Below are 23,623 nucleotides of genomic sequence, written 5' to 3'. Positions count from 1 at the left end.
GAATGTGAACCAAGTGGAATATCAGATTCCTTTTCAGGTTCTCCTAGTTGTCTAGGCTCAAAGCTTGGCTTCTGGTTAAAGAAAAAATCAAATGAATGCTTTTCCACACTGGAAAAAACATCAGACCGCTTTTGCTTACTTCAGTGATCGTTTAGCTATTGCAAAGTTTTAAGGATCCCTTTACGATTTTGGTTTTCTGAGTTTGAGAAAGTTGACGTGTTGGATAAAATTATTTTACGATGTTTGTGGGTGTAAATCAGTATATTATAATTTTTATTTAAAATAAAAGTGTCAGCAGAATTGTTGACTGAACTAACTGTGAAGGACTGCAAGAGGGGTTGGAACTGGCTACTAATGAGGAATTGAAATGGCCCCAGGTGAATATTATTATCAGGCTTTAAAACAAAAAATCAAAAACATGGGGAAAAAAAGTATGGGTGGAATGTAGTAGGAATGATTAAAACCAAACATTTTTGTGGGGTGGCTAGTGTAGAAGGCTGCATCATGTCAGCAGTGGTCAAGAATAACTGATAAAGGGAGAGACGAGATGTTGCCGGTGAGCATATGGACCAATTATACAATTTCTGATCCAAGATGGGGACAAGAAGGTTGTTTTTCTTTGGCTATTGTGTGTGTCACTTTTTAAAAAATTGGCAGTTCATCTCTTTTGTGTGGGTGAGACTGATGTAAGAAGGCAAATCAAAAATTGGGTTGAATCCTGTGTTCCTTTGGTTGCCAGTTTGGGGTCTGGAAGAAATTTTCTTGCTCTGGATATTGGCTAGAATCTTGATGTGTTTTCACTTTCTTCTGGAGTTCTGAGCAGGGACTCCAGAAGAACCAATTTCCTACTGTTAGTGGAACAAATGGGGTTCAGTGGGAAATGACTGCTAAGAAGGAGTACTGTGGAAAGGGATCTGGGATCATAGTAGACCACAAGCTAAATATGAGTCAACAGTGTAACACTGTTGCAAAAAAAAGCGAATGTCATTCTGGGATGTATAAGAGGAGTGTTGTAAGCAAGACACAAGAAGTAATTCTTCCTTTTTACTCCACGCTGATTAGGCTTCAACTGGAGTATTGTGTCCAGTTCTGGGTACCACATTTCAGAAAAGATGTGGACAAATTGAAGAAAGTCCAGAGAAGAGCAACAAAAATGTTTAAAGATCTAGAAAACATGACCTATGAGGGAAGTTTGAAAAAGTTGGGTTTGTTTAGTCTGGAAAAGAGAAGACTGAAAGGGGACATGATAACAGTTTTCAAAACATAAAGGGTTGTTACAAAGAGGAGGGAGAAAAATTGTTCTTAACCTCTGAGGATAGGACAAGAAGCAATGGGCTTATATTGCAACAAGGGAGGTTTAGGTTGGACACTAGGAAAAACTTCCTAACTGTCAGGGTGGTTAAGCACTGGAATAAATTGCTTAGGGAGATTATGGAATCTCCATCATTGGAGATTTTTAAGAGCAGGTTAGACAAACACCTGTCAAGGATAATCTAGATAATACTTAGTCCTGCCACGACTGCAGGGGACTGGACTAGATAACCTCTCGAGGTCCCTTCCAGTCCTATGATTCTGGGATAATGTGTACCCTTTTCTGCCAATCTGCTTGCAGCCTCTATGAATCCTCCCTATGAATCCTGTTTCAATTATTGGTGGGTACAAGCACCCATGGGCCATCCAGAAAGTGAGCACAAATTAAAGTGGACAGCCAAAATTTGGTCGCTTATTTTTGTTTTGCTCTTCCCCCACCAGAATCTAATAATTCTAACAGTTATGCTAAAGTTACCTTTGGTTCCCTATTCTCATCACTGTGGGCCCTGGCTTTCCCCAGGTAATTTACCAGTCTGAGTCAGCCTTTTGGTAATCCCTGTTGGAGTATCACACTGGACTAAATTTCCACAAGTCAGGAACTGTTGACCACTTTTCCACCTCTCACCAGAGATCAGAAGTTTTCCCTTTGTCTCCAGCAACAAACTGTAGTGAATTATCCCAAGAACAGTCAAATATCCCAAATTTCAGTTACAGAATTGAAAGATCAACAGGAAATCAAAGATAAAGATTACAAAAAATATATGAAGGACTAAGGCTCCCTAGTTTCCCCAGGTAGGTCTAAACCCTTTGAGTTATAAAAACAATATCAGAAAATATGGTGTTCACATTTGTAGAGGTGTATGTTTCTCTCAGGGAGTCAAGGTGCTGGTCTGAGCCTCCAAACTTTAACATATAAGAGTTTTAGCTCAGTGTGAGTGAGTTTCTGCCTCCTGCATTAAGATGAATGTTTGTCATTTGTATCCTTCTGGTTGCCTGACATGGCTAGGTGTGACCTTGCCATTACCAAACCAAGAGTGAAAGTAGCATCCTTCTATATGTAAGGGGTCTCCAACGCGGTGCCCGTGGGCGCCATGGCACCCGCCATGGCACCCGCGGGGGCATCTAAATGCACCTGCATCCTGGCCAGCGGCGGAGCATCCGCTGAAATGCCACCGACTTTCTGCGGTGTTTCGGCGGCAACGCCTCTTGATGACGTCACTTGTCGGCGGCAAGTGGCGTCATCGAGAGGCATCGCCGCCGAAACACCGCAAAAATTCGGCGGCATTTTGGCGGATGCTCCACCGCCGCCACGGTCCTTTGTTGGGCGCCCGCCAGACGAAAGGGTTGGGGACCACTGTTCTATGTTAACAGGTTCACAATAAGGTTTGATCTTATCACACATGACCTCTCCGCTCTGGCCTATGTACTCCAATTTAATGCAGTAGTCAGTTTACTTTCCATAGCCAAGTTATCTTTTTTAACTACGGTACATTTTTTACCTGCTTAAGCTAAATTAAAATGACACTTTTATTCTCAGACTTGCACCAAAATCAGTGATTTACCACAGAGTTAGTAATTTCCATGAAAGTTTGCGATTAGACCAACCCTGACAGAGATTATATAAACTTAGTTCACATTTTCAAGGACAGCTGCATGACTGCAAGGACTAGAAACATAACTAGAAGCATGGTCCTATTGAAGTCAATGGGAGTTTTGCCATTGACTCCAGTAGAGCCAGGATTTCACACAATGGTTTTTAAATGAAAGTTTAGATTTCAAAGCACAAAAGTTTTTAGTGTATATTTTCCCATGTAACTATACAATTCTCAGGGCCCTGGTACTACCCATCTACATTAAATATGATTTCTTACACTGAATACTGTCCATTATCACAGATAGTGAATGTTAATTAGCTTGGTGCCTCTGTAGACAAAATTGTTCTCCATTTGCCTTGAAATTCTATCTAATCTATCAGCTCAGCCTGTTGTGGTTATTTTTGCACAGCACCTCAGAATCAGGTTAATTAGAACTTTGATCATCTTAAACAGCGGAGAAGCCTAAGATTGTCAAACTCCCCAAAACTAACTTTTCAGTAAGAGAATTACTACCACCTTTTAGAAACAAGACAGAGATTCAACCACCTACTGTTCTGGGAATGAAATCTTAATTTTTTTTCACTTTGATGAATTATGTAATTAAAAGTCTAATTAGAAATCTGTATAATGTTCCAAATAAAATAGTAGAGTCAGTAACCTTAATTTCTATGAGGCTTTTTTAGATTATTTTTGTACATATGTAGTAAATCAGTTGGTGAAATCCTGACCCCATTGAAGTCATTATATTTAAAGCAATATGCCAGAATTTGCACTGTATACTTATTCCTGCCCTAGTGATAATTGATGTAATGTAGTATGCAAGTAGCTGCATAATCATTAGTTTTCTTACAGACACCAAATCATATGAGAGAGCAACATAATGAAATCATTTGGCATTAGGGTGACCAGATATCCTGATGTTATAGGGACAGTCCCGATATTCATGGCTTTTTCTTATGTAGGTGCCTATTACCCCCAACCCCTGTGCCGATTTTTCACATTTTCTATCTGGTCATGCTATTTGGCATAGAAGTTGCAGCCAATGTCACTGATCACAGGACTTGTTCCTAATGGTGGCACTATTGTATATACCCTTGGGGAACTCAATAAGAGCAGTGTTGTATCCGTGAATTCACTGCAGATTCTTGTTTGCTGAATCATTTCTGAGGCAAATAATTTGGGTGTAAAAGAAGCTTTTTGTTTTGCTGGGTCTCATAAAATTGCAAACCAGTGACAACCTATTTTGATTGTGTCCCTTTGTTTAGGTATATCATCTCTATATAAAATATAGAGCTATATAGAGATAAAAATATATATAAAATCGATAATAAAAAGTTTAACTGGAGTTTATTGGTAGGATAGACAAGAAATTTAATTACCACCAATTTGGTCTAGCATGTGCCTGTACATGTTGGTTATTTCACATTTTTTTATTCAACTATGTTTTGATGGTAAAATAGTTTCAAAGCTATACATATGTGAAGCAGAAATGGATTATTTGTTAATATTTCTGTGGAAACTACTCACAGAGATTAGTGAAGAAAACTACTCACATGTGGTTTCTTGTACCTTCCTCTGAAATACACCTCTACCTCAACATAACACTGTTCTTGGGAGCCAAAAAATCTTACCGTGTTATAGTTGAAACCGTGTTCTACACCGGAGTGCGCAGCCCCCCTTCCCCCTCCCGGAGCACTGCTTTACCATATTATAACCAAATTTGTGTTATATCGGGTGGCGTTATATTGAGGTAGTGGTGTAGTACCTGCCCTTGTTGGACAGGATACTAAATTAGATGGACACCACTGTTCTGATCCAGTATGACAATTCCCATTTTCCTAAGATATCTTTAATTTGATTTTATATTGCCTGTGTTCTTTGTGGCAATGTAAATAAGTACATATTTTACTGAAATTAGAAGTCATGATTCTTTTCTGCTATTAAAGCGCGGTCAGCTGAAAAATGTGATGAATGTACTTGAATTGTACAAAGTCATACTGAGAGGCCAGCAAAGTAGGCATTTAGCCACTCAACTTTGAGGTGCTGTACATAGGAATATAGGAATTGCCATACTGGATCAGAACCAAGGTCATCAAGTCTAGTATCCTGTCTCTGTCAGTGGCCAACACCAGATGTAAGAACCCTGCAGTAGGCAGATGTGGGATAATCTGTCTCCAACAATTAGTTTCATCATCATCACTGAGACATATTGTACTGAGACTAGTTTAAGTGAGAGGAAGCAATGACCTATATTTCTTAACTGTACAGACAACGTAATCATTAGTTAGTAGTGTATAGTTGTGGCATCAGGGAATAGAGTCAACAGCCTTCAACTCCAAAAAGAAACAGACTTCTATCTGGGGAAGTAACTGAGCTGTTGCTCTATTAGTTCAGCCTGCAGAGGAATCTATAAACATGAATAGATTTCATTTAATCTATGACAGATGGCAAAGGTATACTAAGGAGTTCATTGCACTCAGTATTTCTCCCCACCTAATAATTGCCTCAAAAATGATTATGTTAAAAATTGTTTTAGAAAAATTGTATGTGACTTAGGCCTTTGATTTGTTAAAAAAATACCTCAGTTGTACTGTTTGTGCTATAGAAAGTGAAACATTGGGCACAGTTTTTAAAAAAAAAGTTAAAAATAGGCTGCAAATTAAATCATCACCAGCTTTCGAAAGAGAGGTTTAAGGATTGAATAATTTATACTATTAACAAGCTTCTTTTCTGCTCTGAAATTGCTCTACCTCAGAGAAGTCTTCATCTTTCCTCCCTCATTAGCAAAGAAGTGGTCACGGGCAACCTTCTGCACTCTAATTTCTCTGTCAGTGGCAGAACACTTTTGGAGCTGGGTTTCCAAAACTCATCCTTCCATCAGCAGTGAAGCATCATTGTTGCATCCATCCTTCCTTCCTTCTGTGGGAAATTAGTGGTGAATCCTGGCCCCAGTGAAGTCAGTGGCCAATGGGGACAGGATTTCATTCCAGGGTGACTAGTGTTTGTGTTAGATGATGATGATGATGAGGCACCATGCCCTACCATATAAGATTTTATATCCCTTCTTATTTTAAAAGAAAATCTTATTTAATGTAACTGTGGATGTTCTAATTATCCATATAAACAATTTTTTAAATTCTTCTAAGATCTTGTCCTGCTAATAACAAAATCTGTATTGTGAAATTCTATAAGCAGAACATAGTAGAAGATGTGAGTGGAAAAAGCTGAAGGAGGTTATGTATAGTGAAGACTGCTGTCGACATGTGTGCCTTCTCTTCTACCAAAGGGAATATTTGGAGAACAAGTAGTGGCAGCAGTATGAATGAGGGAGGTACAAGAATAAGGAAATATCTCATGCAGTAGTGATATCTGCTGGTGTGAAACTTGTACCATAAATGGTAGGCCAGTAAAATGCTAGGCCAGTAAAATGCTATACGCTCTGTTTACATTTATCTTGAAAGTAGTGCTGTTTTCGAAATGAGTACTGCAAGATCATTATTTTCAACACATCACTTACATAAGAGCAGAATTTTATATACTGTAGCTTAACATTTTTTTACTTTCCTGCAATTATCATATTTTAATTATTTCTGTTTCTTGAAATTGTTTATATATATTTAAATTTTGACAGGCCCAAGTCTTCACTGTCTTGCACCTTCTACTGTCACTTATATCTGTGAAAAGCAAATGTAGAGGGAGTGGGGGGATGGGAGAAGTTGGTCTTCCAGTAACTGGCACAAGTTAGAGAAGTCCAGAGGCTGTTGTATCTTGCCACAGCAGTTGAATTAGCCCCGTACTATTCTCAGGATGGGGCACGGGAGGTTGAGGAAAGCCACATTTCGTCCTCTGCCTCATCAAGTGCATTTAACATAGCTTAGGTGTACCTGAGAATCTGGCCCAAGATTTTCAATAATTGTTATTCTTTTTTGCCTTAGCTGTGATGCATTGGGTCCAGTTTTTCTTAAACCACATTTAAGAAAAAGATCTGTTTTTCATAAACCACATTTAAGAAAAAGATCTGGCCAATGATAGCAGCTAGTACTCCTGAATGTTACACCCTATTGGTGAAGTGGAAAATGTTCCAACTTTGAGTTTAAAATGGATAAAACTGGTGGTTTTCTTCCCACTCTCTTTATAGTTTTATCCTGCTTGTAATTAGTTTTATTTCATAAAATACTGTAGATTATTTTTATGTCTTTCTTTGACTAATTTTATTCATTTTATTAAAACCTTCAAGTGTTTTATAACCTTCATATAAGGTCCCCTGTAGTTGTTAGTTGGCTCCTTCCCTTCCTGTGTTGGAACAACTATTATACTCGTTAATAATTTACTACAACCATCATTATCGTCATCATGTTCCTATTACACCTCTGGCGTTTAGGGCATTGACGAAGCTTCTCCACTCTTGTCTCTTTCTGGCAAGTCTTTCAATGGTTTCCCAGCTGTGTCCCAGGTTTTTCAGGTCAGCTTCCACAGCTCTTTGCCATTTTGTTTTTGGGAGGCCTCGTTTTTTCTTGCCTTCAGGTGTTCATCTTATTGCTACTCTGGTGATGGAATCAGTTTCCATCCAAAGCACATGACCGATCCATCTCCAAAGCCTCCCGGCAATGATGGTGCTCAGATCCTCTTGGCTGCACTGTGTCAATAGATCTTGGTTTGAGATTGTTCTGGGCCAAAAGATACGGAGGATTTTTCTGAGGCAGGTTGTATGGAAGGAAGACAGTTTGGACATGTCATACTTTCTCATTCCCCAGCATTCTGCACTATAAAGTAGTGTTGAAAGTACGCAGCCCTGATAAATCTTGAGTTTGGTTTTGGTGTTGTGTTTCAATGATTTCCACACTATATTTAAGCTCCTGCAGGTATTCCTATTTACTACAATGCCAGACTTCTAATTCCACATAAAATATCAGAGGGTTCATGCAACCCTGTCTTCTGTGTATTTCAGCCTAATCCATGATTACCACCTGATATACAGCTGCTTTAAACTATTAGTTTTTCTGAGAAATAGGCTTGCCAGTCATTCAATTCCTAATAATCCCATTTCTTTCCTTTCATAAAAATGAACTCTTAAGTACAAAGTTGAGTTGAAACATTCATACTTTATTTGAACAATCTTATATTACTTATGCTTAAATTCTCTCTCTCTCTGGAATATTTCAATAAACAACACTGCCAGTTCTGTCTCTACTGGCTTTCTCACCCTGGGGTGAGTTACAGCCTGTCTGTACCTTAATCTCATGTTATGTAAAAAGGAAATAATAGTGCTGACCTAACTCTTAGGAGTATTGTGATAGTTAATTATAAAGTGACTCCCAGGCCAAAATGCAAAGTGTTGTTAAGGATTTATAGCTGCCAGAGGTGGCTCTAGACATTTCGCCACCCCAAGCAGGGCGGCATGCCGCAGGGGGCGCTCTGCCGGTCGCTGGGAGGGCGGCAGGCGGCTCCTGCGGAGGGTCTGTTGGTCCCGCGGTCCGTGGGAGGTCCACCGGAGCCGCCTGCCGCCCTCCCGGCGACCGGCAGAGCGCCCCCCGTGGCATGCCGCCCCAAGCAAGCGCTTGGCGTGCTGGGGCCTGGAGCCGCCCCTGATAGCTGCTTATATGTAAATCTTTTAAAAATCTGTTTCTTTATTGCTGTTGCTCCTTTTTGGCCTGAGCAGTTGGCCAATATTTGGGGCCTTATTGGGTTATTTATGTTAGAAGGAGAAACTGGTGAAAGAGTCAAGTATTTCTCTGGTGGAAGCCTGTTTATTTACAAAGAATGCTCACAAAGCCCTGTTTCACTCAACACACCAGGAACAAACAACAGTAGTCTGTTTCCTTATTCAAAAATCCAAAATTGCCTTTCCAGTGAGTACTGTGTCCAAAAGAAGTTCTCTCAGCTTCCTCCCAGTCTACATTCATGACTTTTCTTACACTCTGTGGCTTTTTACCTCTCACACACAAACACACACAGTTATAACCAATCAGTGCTGCAACCCCCGCATTTGCAATCAGTTCCAAGGTAAACCCCTCAGTCCATATGACTTCACTTCTGCTCAGGCTTTGGTATGCTGACTAGTGCCTGGGGCGGTGGCTTCAGTTGTTTCAGCTATCGCTGCACAAAGAGATATCTAATTTCTCCTTCCATTTAGCCTGAATGAAAGGTGGTTAATATGCCCGTCGATTTTTTCCAGGTCTGTGATTGATCTACATATCAAAGACACGCTAGAGGGCAACCATTAACACCTTCCAATGTAATATTAAGATCCAAAACTGTAGGATTTACAATACTATTTTAAAATCCAAGGATGCTATATGCTCTTGCCCTTGGAGACCTTCATTTGTGGAGCCCACTTAGGGTAGGTTGGCAGCTGGGCTCTCCCCCTCCACTCCAGTCTGCTTGTGCCATGCCCAGCACAGTTCATACATTCCAGGGCCAGGAGGACCACTGCGATTATCTAGTCTGACCTGCTGTATAACACTGGCCTTAGAAGTTCCCCAAAATAATTCCTAGAGCAGATCTTATAGAAAAACATCCAGGCTTGATTTTTAAATTGCTAGGTATGGCGAATCCACCATGGCCCATGGTAAATTGTTCCAATGGTTAATTACAGTAGAACCTCAAAGATACAAACACCAGAGTTAAGGACTTACTGGACAATCAGACACACTCTGGAACCGGAAGTCCTCAGTCAGCCAGCAGCACAGACAAAATTTAAAAAAAGCAAATACTGTACTGCCTTAGGGCTTTAGCTCTGAGGCTCATGGCTTCAGCCAAGGGGGGTTGAGGCTGCAGCCATGGGAGGAGAAGGCGGGGTCAGGGCTCTGGGAGGGAGGAGAGGGGCTTCTGACCCTTGGGAGCACTGGGGCTAAGGGCTTTAGACTGGTGGGGCGGGGAGTGCTGGGGCTCAGGGATTCAGCCCTGCAGCTGCACTCCTGGCTTCAGCCCCAATAGGGGGTGCCAGGGCTTGGGGATTTAGCTATGAGGGGAGCTCTGGTTTCAGCCCCAGCACTCTCCTCATAGTTAAAGCCCTGAGCTCTGCCCCCCCACCCACCAAAGCTGGGAGTGGAACCATGGGGAGCCTCGGCATCCCGCATAGGACTAAAGCCAGGAACGGAACTGCGGGGCTGAAGCCACGTGCCCTGGTGCCCAGTGCAAGGCTGAAACCAAGAGCAGAGCTGAAGCCCCAAACCAAGCACTCTCCCCAGGTCTAAAGAGCTGAGCCCCAGTGCTCCTGTAGGGCAGCAGCCCCGAGCCCCCAGCCCAGAGCCCTGGTGCCCCAAAAGTCAGAAGCCCCCCCACCACGGCTGCAGCCCCAAGCCCCGATGTGGCTATAGAGAGACAAACAGTGTGGGGTTGCTAGAGGGTCAGACAGGGGCTCATAAGGGCTAGTGAGGGAGAACAGACTGTGGCAGGGGCTGATTGGGAGTGGAGGCGCAGGGCCATGGGAGAGGGAGGGAGGTGCAGGGCCATGTGGTGATGGGGGAGGGGCTGCAGGGCCACATAGGGACAGGGGGTGGCTGAGTGGGGGCACAGAGACACATGGGGACAGGGGGAGGGGGTGCAGGGCCAGATGGGGGAGTGGGTGTCTGAGTGGGGGTGGAGGGACACATGTGGGTGGGGGCAGATGTACCTGACTGAATGGGAGAGGCTAGGGGTCAGCCAGAGTCTGCATGGGGAAAGCTTCCTAACAATCCCTCCCTACCCGCCCCCCAAAACCTGTTCCATACTTTTCCCACCCATACCCAACAACCCTCCAAGTTCACACCTGGGCTCCTTCCCAGAAATTACTTCCCTCTCCCTCAGCTCCTCCGTTTCCACAGACCCCCCAAGCTTTTGCACCGCTTCTGAGGCATGTGGGAAATATGGTTGCGTATTGTAGTTTAAATGAATTATTACTTGGAATTCTGTATTAATAGGTCTAGTAAGGAGTCTATTTGTCAAAAAACATTTCCTGAATCTTTTTTGTTGTCTGTATTGTTACAGACATACTTGCTGATAGGTATTTTGAAATAAATACCCAAAACTAATTGCAACTGGTATGATGATAGTGCGTTATTTTGACAAATATGCAGAATTTTTCAGAATTTGAAAATATTGTGCATAGAATTTTAATTTTTTTGGTGCAATATTCCCCCAGGAGTAGTAATATGTGAATTACTCCGATGTTTAGCTCTATTAGGAGCCCTTCCTAGAGCAGAGAGAAAAGGAGGGTGGCTTTCAAGGAGCTGCCAATTGTCTTAAACACAATAGAAGTATATTTGGAATAGGGAGCAGGATGGAACAGCTCATGCTGTTTTCCCCATCCCACTGCCTTTAGCCACTCCCTGTCCCTGATGGGAATCTTTATAGTAGTGTAATTGTTTTATAATAAATTAAATGTTCTTGATAAATCTGGACACCTCTTTGGGGTATCAGTGAAAGAACACCCCAAGTTCTTTTGCAGTCTATTAAGGCTTGTTCCTAAAACCATGGTTATTGCTTTCCTAAAAGAGATATAGCTATGTGTCTTTGGTATTTCCATTAAAATAAATACAATGGCAATACAATTTTGTTTTTTATATATAAGCACTGTTTGGTTTTGTGCAAAGAGCACCCTACCACTATTTTACTTTTGCAACAATAAACATTTATTGGAAGCTGAAAATGGGCCAAATTCTGCTCATAGTTGCCCAGTACAACCCCACAGGCCTGCTCTATCTAGCAGCTTTTACAAAGGTCATTATTAGTGTTATTGGTGTCATGAGGATTTAGTGTTTAAACTGTGAGCCAGTCAGTTTCTTCAGTACCTTCATTTATTTCCTTAGTGTTGTGCTCTAGTGCTCTGTTTAAAGCCTTATCTACACCAGAAAAAAAAACTGGTATTGCTACAGCCACATTTACAGCTGATTTAAACACAGAGGAAGGATAGTCTTGTGGTTAAAGCACAGGGTTTGGAACTCAGATCTCGATTCTAAAAGGTCCCAGTCAGAGAGTCTGTGACTTTCGAAAAAGCATATTTTCATAAATGACCTAAGAACATAAGAATGGCCATACCGGGTCAGACCAAAGGTCCATCCAGCCCAGTATCCTATCTACCGACAGTGGCCAATGCCAGGTGTCCCAGAGGGAGTGAACCTAACAGGTAAAGATCAAGTGATCTCTCTCCTGCCATCCATCTCCATCCTCTGACAAACAGAGGCTAGGGACACCATTCCTTACAGATCCTGACTAATAGCCATTAATGGACTTAACCTCCATGAATGTATCTAGTTCTCTAAGACATTTTCCTCCTACAAAGTTGCATCTAATTTGGGTGCTTTACTATTCAGGTGCTTAACTCCAGAGAGCTAAGGCATAATTTTAAGTGGTTCTAAGCATCAAACAACTTCTTTTGACTTCATTGCAGCTGTATATGCTCAGTACCTCTGAAAATATGACCGTACATTTCTAAAGCTGGGCACTCAAAGTTAGAGAGTGCACTTAAGAATGTGGGCTTTTACCTGTCTGACTCATTTTTACTTCAGAAAAATAAGGGATTATAATAATTACCTCCCTCAGCCAAGTAAGTCTAACAATCAAGAAGGGTTCAGAGACCACAGTTTAGGAACCTCTGTTTTACTGAATAGTTTGGTCTCCTAAAGAGCCAGGAGCAATAAACGTATGGTCTTGAAGGCTCTGAGTATTTTCTTTGGAACATAGCCGCAGCTGCTTTTTCCTTTGCAAGAAGAATGTCTGAATGCCTCTCCCAGCACCATCCAGTTTATACATGTGTTTTTTTCAGTTTAACTAAAACAGATTAGCAAATAAAAAAGAGCAGGTCTCTATTCTAGTTCTCCACATCTTCCTGAACATTCCCCCACTTTTCAAAAGTCCACAGTCATCCAAGAACAGGGGAACCCATTCTCCCTTCCAATGTACTGTAAGTGACCCTGTCATATACTGTTAACTGTTCTTGAAAAGTCTGCATGTGATATGACAGAATATTGCTGCACAGGGCCGGCTTTAGGCACTGCGGGGTCTGATTCGAAAGAGCTGCCGCCGAAGACAGTGGCGGGACTTTGGTGGCAGCTCAATTAGCTGCCGGTGCCTTCGTTGGCACATTGGCGGAGAGTCCTTCTGCCGCAGCAGCGATTGAGCTGCTGCCGAAGACAGCGACAGGACTTCGGCGACAGCTCTATTGGCTGCCGGTGCCTTCGGCGGCACATTGGCGGACGGTCCTTAGGGGCGCGTGTCCCGATTTGGGGGAATAGAGTGAATCGCCCTAAAGCCGGCCCTGTTGCTGCAGTCCACGATGTTTTACTAAAAATAATGACACTCACCCCTGGAGTTATCATCAAGGCTTGATGACTTCACCAAAAAACAAAAAAAAAAAAATACCTTTCTTATGCAAAGCAGTTTAACTGCTTTCATTTTCTGGCAAGTGTTGATTTTGTTTCACTGTTTTTAGGTATATTAAAGATCCATATTTACAATTAAGATCAATATAAATATTTCTAGAAAATGAGCTGACATGGGTTTTCTCCTTGGGATCAGGTAGATATTCTGGAGAGTTTCTGAGTACTTTGGCCACAAAGCTGTATTTTACTGTTATTTAATAGATATTTTAGTATTTTAATGTTATGGTGTGCTTAAGGGAAAAAGAGAGGGTGGATGAGGAGGAAAGAGCAAGATTGAAGGTTAGGTGATACTACCTCTTTTTACCCTGACTGTTCTTGTTTCAATATGACTGAATTTGTCGAATTTGCTGTCCAGCATGTTATCAGATAGCCTGTGTATGATATTAGAGATTTCTCATTACTTATGCTGGCAAACTACAGTATCTCGGGCTTCTTAGTGATGACATCAGACATCTCTTAAAGCTGTAGGTTTTGCCCTAAAGAAAAATAATCACAATACATCCGGGTGGAGCAATGTAAAACAAGGTTATTTAAATAATTGAAATAATGATCAGTCACTTGATTTAAAAAGAAGAATAATTTATTTAAATTAGTGAAGAATGTGTAAAACTAATTTGCAGATTTGGGCAATTGCAATTTCAGATTAAAATTTACAATGAATGAAATTATAAATGTGGGTTTTTAAAAAATATTATGATTAGTCAGGTATCTTATTTGAATTTTACAAAATTGCCATCAGCAAAAAACAAAATATTGCAAATTAAGACCCAGATTCTATATATGCTTAAGCAGGTAATTTTACTCGCATAAATAGTACCATTGACTTTAATTGAACTATCAAGATGCCTACAGTTAAGCATGGGCATAAGTGTTTGCGGTATCACGGGCTAAAATTTGTTTTTATTAAAAACGTATCTCTAAGTAGCATAAAAGCTTGGACACTTCAAAACAAAATTGCATCATTGTTAATAACAAAGTTATTTAGCCTTTGGATACATTCACTTTAATGCAAATATTTTTATATACACAGGCCAACATTTTCAAAAATAGGAGCCTGAAGTTGGGCACTTACGTTCATAATTGAGGTCTTAAGGGTGGGATTTTTCAAAAGCACCAAGGGGCAGATCTTCAGAACTATTTAGGCACCTAACTGCCATTTAAATCTTCCTCTGAAAATGAAAGGCAATGAGGCTTGGAATGGGGGTGGGGGTGCAGGGAGGGACAGAGGGAAACTTTAGGACTCTTCATGCTTACATGAAGTCTCAGTAGTTCAAATATATACTAACTGACTATTCCATTTGCCATAGGGAATATCACACCTCACCCACCTACACTATATATACGCACCCCCCCCCGCCACAATATATACCACATGTTTAATCCATTTGCCATACGCAGGGGCGGCTCTAGACATTTCGCCGCCCAAGCAGGGTGGCATGCTGCGGGAGGCGCTCTGCCGGTCGCTGGTCCCGTGGCTCCGGTGGACCTCCTGCAGGCATGCCTGCGGAGGGTCTGCTGGTCCCGCGGCTCCACCGGACCCTCCGCAGGCATACCTGTGGGAGGTCCACCAGAGCCGCCTGCCGCCCTCCCGGCAGCCAGCAGAGCACCCCCCGCCGCATGCCGCCCCAAGCACGCGCTTGGCGTCCTGGGGTCTGGAGCCACCCCTGGCCATACGGGGTATATGGCTTGATGTACACATCAATCTGAATATTCATACAAGCACAAACATGCACTGTTCCAAATGTCTGTTATTTAGTAGCAAGCATCATCATAAAAAAAATCAATCAGTGCAGTTAAAGTTTGGATGATACAATATGGAGATAACGTGTGCTGATAAAGTACTTTAGCTACAACTGGGAATACTGTACATACAGGCTAGTGGTAAACTCAAACCCATCCTACAAATTAAATTTAGTTTATGTAATGCATTTTCCTCCTTTTAAAAAAAATAAATGTATATATGCAATCAGAAGAACTCTCAGCAGAACTAGAATTGCCAACTTTCTAATCGTACAAAACTAAACACCCCTGCCCCACCCTTCCCTGTGTCTCTTCCCCATCCGTTCTCCAAGGCCCCCCCCTGCTCGCTTCAGCCCCTCCTCCCTCCATTGTTTGCTCTTCCACACGGTCACTCACTTTCACCAGGCTGGGGCAGGGGGGTGAGGGCTCTGCCTGGGGATGTGGGCTCTGGGGTGGGTCTGAGGATGAGGGGTTTGGGGTGCGGGAGAGGGCTCTGGCTGGGGGTGCAGACTCTGGAGTTGGGCTGGAGATGAGAAGTTTTGGCTGCAGGAGGGGGCTCAGGGCTGGGGCAGGGAGTTGGAATGTGGGGGGGTATGGGCTCTGGGCTGGGGGCGTGGGCTCCAGGTGGGGCCATAAATGAGGGGTTCAGGGTGCGGGAGAGGGATCCAGGCTGGGGCATGGAGTTGGGGTGTGAGAGAGGCGTGAGGACTCCAGCTGGGGGTGTGGGCTCTGGGGTGGGGGCTGGGGATGAGGGGTTTGGGATGCAGGAGGGGGCTCTGGGCTAGGGACAAGGGTTGGGGTGTGTGTGGGGGTGTGAGGGCTCCAGCTGGGGGTGCGGGCTCTGGGGTGGGGTCAGGGATTAGGGGTTTGGGGTGCAGGAGGGGGCTCAGGGCTAGGGCAGAGTGTTGGGGGGGGGTGCAGGCTCTGTGAGGGAGTTTGGGTGCAGGAGGAGACTCCGGGCTCTGGCAGGGGTCTGGGAGTGGGTGTGGGGTCACTGTGGCGCTTACTGCAGCTCCCAGGAAGCAGCTGCCAGGTCCCAGCTGCCTCTAGGTGAATGGGCAGCCAGGGAGGCTCTGCGCACTGCCCTCGTGCCCACGACCAATAGGAGCAGCAGAGCTGGGACTAGGAGTGGGGGCAGCGCGTGGAACCTCCCTGGCCGCCCATGCCCCTAGGGACTCACGGACCTGGCAGCTGCTTCTGGGAGCCACACGGAGCCAGGGCAGGCAGGGAGCCTGCCTCAGCCCTGGCCCACTGCTGCGCCGCCGACAAGACTTTTAACAGCCTGGTTGGTGGTGCTTACTGCAGCTGCCAGGATCCCTTTTTGACCAGGTGTTCTGGCTGAAACCCTAAGCATAACAGTGTCATCTTGGAAATAACATGGTTGACAAAATCAGCAGAAAGGCTACAGGAAGAGCTTCTTTAATTATTTAGCGCAAATACAATAATTTTAATTTAGCTAAACTATACATTTTATAATTGTACACAAAAATGTCATTTTCTGCCCATCTCTCACCAATATTTACTAGCAAATGACTGATATATAATAGCATATAACTAAAATCTAATGATTTTTACAGAATCTACCACATGTACTTGTATAGTATGAAATATTATAAATAGTTGAAACTGAATTACACATAAGAAAATAAATGAGCAAATCAGGTTTGGTGACAGTTATCATCCTTGGTTTTTTTAACCTGTGTATTGCAAATTCACAACATTCAATAATCATCAGTAGGCCTACAAGGCATTAATGTTTTTCTTTTAAAGGTATATTTACAGGCAATTATACAAGTAAATATACATATAAAATTACACACACAAAAACTATGTTAAAAGAACTTTATTAATGTTGCAAAGTCAAGCATTTAAAAGTTAGGAAATTCCAGAATTAAGGTTTCCCAGCAACCCTAGTTCTGCCCTCTTGTGCATGTGCATTATGATAGTCTTTAATGCCAGGATTACATACTATTTTTTCCACAGGACAGCAGCCTGATTTAGTGCACAGGCTGGCCCTGCTCTGGGGATGAATCAGGATTGAGGCTGTTGTCTGTAGGATGAGGCAGGGGATTACAGAAAAAAAAAGGGACAGTTAAAGGCAATGAAAAAACAGAAATTCCATCATGTGGAATCATTCGTCCAGATGGGTCACCAGCAGGGTTGGAACCTATAGCTCCACTGTACAGATTCTGGCTCTTGAAATAATAGAGTCAGTTATCATCTATGTGGACCCGCACTAGAGGGGGACGGGATGCACATGGATTTCACAGGGATTTGCGGACAGCAGGGGAGTAGTGAGACTCTGGAATCTTTGGCTCCAAGCTCTGGAAGGGTGGGCACAGACACTTCTGCTTGTTTCCCTTCAAGCTGTCCCTGTCCCAGTCCTGTCTCTTACCCAACCCCAGTACTGGTATCAGTCCTCCTTTTTCCTTGCCTACGCAGCTCTACCCTCCACTCCTTGGGATTTTCATCCTAGTCTCGTTGCCCAGCCAGTCCTCATCTCTCCGTCCAGTCTCTCTCTGTCCAAGCCCGAGTATCCCCCCAACTATTAGTCTCTCTGTGCCCCCACACCCAATCCCAGTTTCTTTACCCAGATATTCCCAATTCCCCCTTCCTGCTGCAACTTCTTGTCCCCAGTCTCCTTGGCTAGCCAGTCCCAATCTCCTCTCTTCCTCAGCTCTTCACTGATCTCAGTGTCTCTACTCCTTTATGACAGTTGGTAGGGGTGGCTCTAGGAATTGCGCTGCCCCACGCAGGGCGGCACACTGCGGGGGGCGCTCTGGCGGTCGCCGGTCCCGCGGCTCCGGTGGACCTCCTGCAGATGTGCCTGCGGAGGGTCCGCTGGTCCCACGGCTCCGGTGGACCTCCCGCAGGCACACCTGCGGATGCTCCACCGCAGCAGCGGGACCAGCGGACCCTCCGCAGCCATGCCTGTGGAAGATCCACCGGAGCCACCTGCCGCCCTCCCGCAGCACGCCGCCCCAAGCGCGCGCTTGGCGCGCTGGGGTCTGGAGCTGGCCCTGACAGTTGGCTCCCATCTTCCCATTTCCTTCACCGGCTCCCAGTCCCATTCTCCACCACATATGGCTCTCAGTCCCAGCCTCCTCGCTCCCTCAGGCTTCAAGTCTCCTTGCCCAGCCAGTCCATCTCCTCTCCAGATCCTAGTCTCCTTGGCCAACCAGTCCCAGATTTCGCCCTCCAATTCAATCACAGTTTCACATCCCTCTCCAGTTCTAGGCTCACTAGAGTTCTTGGCCCTATCTACTCTTTTCCCTTACCTCTAGTTTGGCTTCCTACCCCCTTCATTCAAGATGGTTTCCTCCTTCATGGCTGCCAGCAAGGGGTGGGGGGGGGTGGGACGGTGTCACTGAGAACAGAGGAGAGACAGTCTCTTAGTTCCCTGCTGTCAGTGCCAGTGGCTGGTCCCACCCCACTCAGAGCTGCTGGGCGCAGTCAATACAGGCTGGCCCCGTAGCCTGGGGATGCAGCATGCTCAGTCATTCTGTGGGGATGGCACATGCACAGTCTGCTCATGCATAGGAGCTGTGAAGGAATGGAGCATAATCAGGAATCTTCTGAGATTTTATTTGTTAAAATTGAAGAGGTCTGTTGAGCATGTGCAAACGGCAATTATTCAAAAGCTTATAATTTAGACAGATTTCATAGGGAAGGCAAAAGGCACATCCCTGACACAAAGGCCAACTCCTGCCAAAAGTCAAGTCCCTTCTTCAAAGCATGGGGGCGCCACAGCATTTAATAAAAGAAAAGGTCACCAGAATTTTTAACATGTGCAAAACAATGTATTTTCCTCTAGCCTTTTCTGGCAAATGTTCAAAAATGAAAACACCAGAACAAGCCTGATGCAGATATCTATCATGAACATTTTCAACCCAAATGGTTAAAGTTTGACAAAGTTATACGCAACTGAAAACAGGGTCTTATAATCAGGGCCGGCTCCAGGCACCAGCAAAACAAGCAGGTGCTTGGGGCGGCACATTTCTAGGGGCAGCATTCTGGTGCCGGCCATCATAGGTGCTGACTCCGGGGCATGGGGGAAAAGTGCCCCTGCCGCCCCAACTCGCCGCCCCAGCTCGCTGCCACTCCACCTCTGCCTGCTCCCCTGAGCATGCCACCGCCACTTCGATACTCCCTCCTCCCTCCCAGGCTTGCTGCGCGCAAAATAGCTCTTTCGCGCAGCAAGTCTGGGAGGGAGGAGAAGCCGAGCGGCGGGGTGCTTGGGGAAGGTGGCGGTGGTGGAGCGGAGGTGAGCTGGAGCGGGGAGTGGTTCCTCTACCCCCATTACTTCCTGCACCCCCCCTCACCCTAGCTCACCTCCGCTCCGCCTGCTCCCCTGAACGCGCCGCCACTATGCTTCTCCCCCCTCCCTCCCTCCCAGGCTTGCCACGTGCGAAACAGCTGTTTTGCGCAGCGAGGGAGGGAGGGAGGAGAAGCCGAGCGGTGGGCACTCGGGGGAGGCGGCGGTGGTGGAGAGGAGGTGAGCTGGAGCGGGGAGCGGTTCCTCTACCCCCCAACTTCCTGCGCCCCACCACCCTAGCTCACCTCCGCTCTGCCTGCTCCCCTGAACGTGCTCCGCTTCTCCCCGCTCCCTCGCCTGAGAGGGAAGGGGGAGAAGCAGAGTGGTGGCGGACTTGGGGAAGCAGGCGGAGCGGAGGTGAGCTAGGGCGGGAGGTTGCAGGGGCCCCCAGGAAGCAATGGGGGGGGGAATGCAGCATGCCCGGGGGAGGAGGTGGGGCTGGGGATATGGGGAAGGGGTTTGGAAGGGGTGGAATTGGGCCGGGGCAGGGGGCATGAAAAAAAAGCGGGGGCAGCCAAATTTTTTTTTTGCTTGGGGTGGCAAAAATCCTAGAGCCGGCCCTGCTTATAATGGGACGTGTTGGGGAACCTTAATAACAGGCAGGCTACCAGCCCTGCCTATAATACACAGATAAGCATAAAGGTTTCAGGAACAATATTGTTTTGTTCAAGTAAGAACAAAGTACTTGGTGCAGTTTTGTTTAACAGAAGACAGATACTGGATGTAGCATTATTATGGAGAAGTATACACACAAGTATTCAATGTTTCACCCAAAGGAAAGCTAACATCTTCACAGAGCCAACAAAGGACCTTTCAGTTTTTAAAGAGTTGTCCGACAGAGATAGTATTAGCAACGAAAAACCTGGGATCTGGTAGAGCAGACCCTTACACTAGTGTGAGTCCCATTTAAGTTAAAGGAACACTGAACAGGTGCAGGGACCTAGGAAATCTTGATGCATGATCTGGTTCTAAGAATATTCTACAAGTTACATAGTCTTGATACTGACTGGTGAAGAAGAAATGACTCATAATGTTAGTTCAGGAACAGATAACAATAATCCAAAGAGAGGACATTTAGGGTAAGATTTCTAAAGATATTTGGGCTCCTAAATCACACTAGTGAAATTTGTTTATTGAAATTAGGTGCTTAGGTGCTTTTGAAAATCCCACTTGACACCTATCTGCAATTTAAGGCACTTTAATACCTTTAAAAATCTGGCCTTTAGGGACATTTTATTTTAATAACCCAAGTCTCTCCTGGAAATGTTTTCTTACAGTGAAATTAGCTCACAGTAATAGCATGGTGAAGTCATGAATGATCACTTTGGCATATGAAAGCTTTCATGGCTGTTTTCTAAAAGAGATGTAAAGGAGAATAATGCTGTAGTTTTCTTCAAATCCCACATTCATGCTAGCAATATACTACTGCTGAGAATATACATTTCAAAGGATGCTACTGAAGACAATTTAACTAAAAAAAGACTTAAAAGGATAGCTAATGCAGTCAATGGGAATTCTATGCATAGAGTGGTTATAGAACTGATCTGTACTAATTTGTCAAAGTGAAATCTTCGTGTGTGTGTGTGTGTGTGTGTGTGTGTGTGTGTGTATGTATGTGTATTATATATTTTAATCTAAGTCTGAGGATATTTGTCTTCCATTTGTCTTCCACAAAATCAGTTTGTTATTGGTAAACCAGGTCAGCACATCTTAATTAAATTAAAACTTCATTAGTGGCAATCAGGGTGAAATACATTTACACCAATCAAATTTAGGTTGATTTTTCCTAAATGCTGAAGGCCATATTCTACCCATGGAAAACAGTGTTTTCAATGTCTTGCATTTTTACGTTTGTTTCTTTGCTCACAGTACAGTGCTGTGGACACAAACCCTTTATCAGTCTATGTTATGCAGCCCCTCTGGAACAGAATTGTAAAGGTAAGAGTCTTATTGTTTATAAAAACGATCCAGTCATAATGTAAGGGTTTGTTTTAAGGTGCAGAAGGTAGATTTAATTTTTAACAATAGATACTGATTTTAAAAAGCTGAAATTAAACCTATAAAAAACGAAATAACAACCCTCGAAACCCCCACAACACAAGAGCTTACTGAATGGATAGATATATTTGAGATGGGTATGTTTAGATTTTTATGTATCTGTTACCAGTGTTGTACCTATCGTTTGTCATCATTATAACAGAAAACATCAGTTGCCATCACATTCCTCATTACTAAATTTTTTGAGACATTGAAAGACATCCTTAGTACAAGTATCAGAGGGGTAGCCATGTTAGTCTGGATCTGTAAAAGCAACAAAGAATCCTGTGGCACCTTATAGACTAACAGACGTTTTGCAGCATGAGCTTTCGTGGGTGAATACCCACTTCTTCGGATGCAAGTCATCTTCGGTGGTGAGTCTATAAGGTGCCACAGGATTCTTTGTTGCCCATCCTTAGTACAAGTTATTTTTCCTACAGCATATGCTTTCTACCACCAGCATCTCTTTATCTTTCTGTTGTGCAAATGATTACAAACAAGCACTGTCTAATATTCTCCCAAGGGAACTTGTCCAGGGAGCTGGATATTTCTTTAACAAGCTGAAAATAGGAGCAGTTACTATGATCACCAAAAACGTTGGGAGGTACCATCAGTCGGATGCAATGCCATGAGCAGATTTTTCTTTTTTTCTTTAATGAAGCTGCTCACAATTAGATTTACTGCAACTGGGGTAAAACAGTAGCTAATAAGTCTCGTATAAATCTGTACTGTGACATTGCACTATATATGATTTTATGAAAGTATGCTGATGAGTGTGAATATAATGTAACTAAAATATGCTCCATGCAAAAGGTCTCTTGTAAGGTATCATTACAAAGCTTGTAATCTACGGACTGTGGCCACCCTATTTGTATAAATGTATCACTCTTGTATCTGAAACTAGAAATATGAAATATAACTCTGAGGGCCTCTTGTAATGCAAAGTGTGGGCCATTAATGGTGGTTTGGAATCTTGATGGCACCCATCAAATAGGACAATTGACTGTGGATGGCTCTGTTGGCAGGCAGGCCTTGCTGTGAGTCAGGCTGGGAAGATTGAAGGCTTGGGGTCTTACAATGACATGTGATCATGTCACCTGAACTGGAATCCATCTTTACCTGATGCTTTTCCATTGAGAAGGAGGGGTGGGAACCCACAGGGACAAAGGATTCCCGCCTTATGCAAAAAATATATAAGTGGGTGGAACAGAACAAAAGGGGCAGAAATCATGAGAAATCCCCTAGCTACCACCTGAGCTGGAACAAGGGCTGTACCAGGGGAAAGGATTGTGCCCAGAGCAGGAAGGCATCCAGTCTATGAATGAAACTTATTGAAACATCTCTGAGGGTGAGATTTTATCTGTATTCAGTTTTATTACTGTACTAGGCTTAGACTTGCATGTTTTATTTTATTTTGCTTGGTAATTCACTTTGTTCTGTGTGTTACAACTTGGAACCACTTAAATCCTACTTTCTGTATTTAATAAAATCACTTTCTACTTATTAATTAACCCTTATTAATTAATACAGAGTATGTATTAATACCAGGGGGTGGGGGGAAACAGCTGTGCATATCTCTCTATCAGTGTTATAGAGGATGAACAATTTATGAGTTTACCCTGTATAAGCTTTATACAGGGTAAAACAGATTTATTTGGGGTTGGACCCCATTGGGAGTTGGACATCTGAGTGTTAAAGACAGGAACACTTCTTAAATTGCTTTCAGCTAAGTCTGCAGCTTTGGGACACGTGGTTCAGACCCTGGGTCTGTGTTGGAGCACACTGGCATGTCTGGCTCAACAAGACAGGGCGCTGGAGTCCCAAGCTGGCAGGGAAAGCGGGGGCAGAAGTAGTCTTGGCACATCATTTGGCAGCCCCCAGCGGATTTCTGTGATCCAACCCGTCACATGTACATCCATATTCACCTTCAGGAAAATAATGGCATCTATACAGGCATATTAAAGGGGAATTTTTATAGTGGAGCAAACTTGAGAGCAGACATCATATATAGGTAAAGAAATGAATGTATTTGGTTAGTAATTTTTTGCTCGTTCTATGTTTGTTTAACAATACATCCACTACTTATCCCTGATCCAGCAATGAAGTCATAATCCCATGGTTATGGCCTCAGTGTTTTGTCACGAAAATGATTGTGATGTCACAAATTCAGCTCTGTGACTTCACTTCAGGATCAAATCAGAGGAGAAGATAGTATGTAAGGGAGCAATTTTAACATAATTAACCCTGGTAGTTGGCATTTCAGG

At 43.8% G+C, this 23,623-nt stretch overlaps 1 pseudogene; it reads left to right on the top strand.

The window, feature by feature from the left end:
• LOC120399270 overlaps positions 1-23,623 on the top strand; it is an 89,174-nt pseudogene that overhangs the window by 11,865 nt on the left and 53,686 nt on the right.

The sequence above is a fragment of the Mauremys reevesii genome, linkage group 2 (genome assembly GCF_016161935.1).
Source record: "Mauremys reevesii isolate NIE-2019 linkage group 2, ASM1616193v1, whole genome shotgun sequence".
NCBI classification, from domain to species: Eukaryota; Metazoa; Chordata; order Testudines; family Geoemydidae; genus Mauremys; species Mauremys reevesii.
This window is presented reverse-complemented; position numbering and strand designations above follow the sequence as displayed.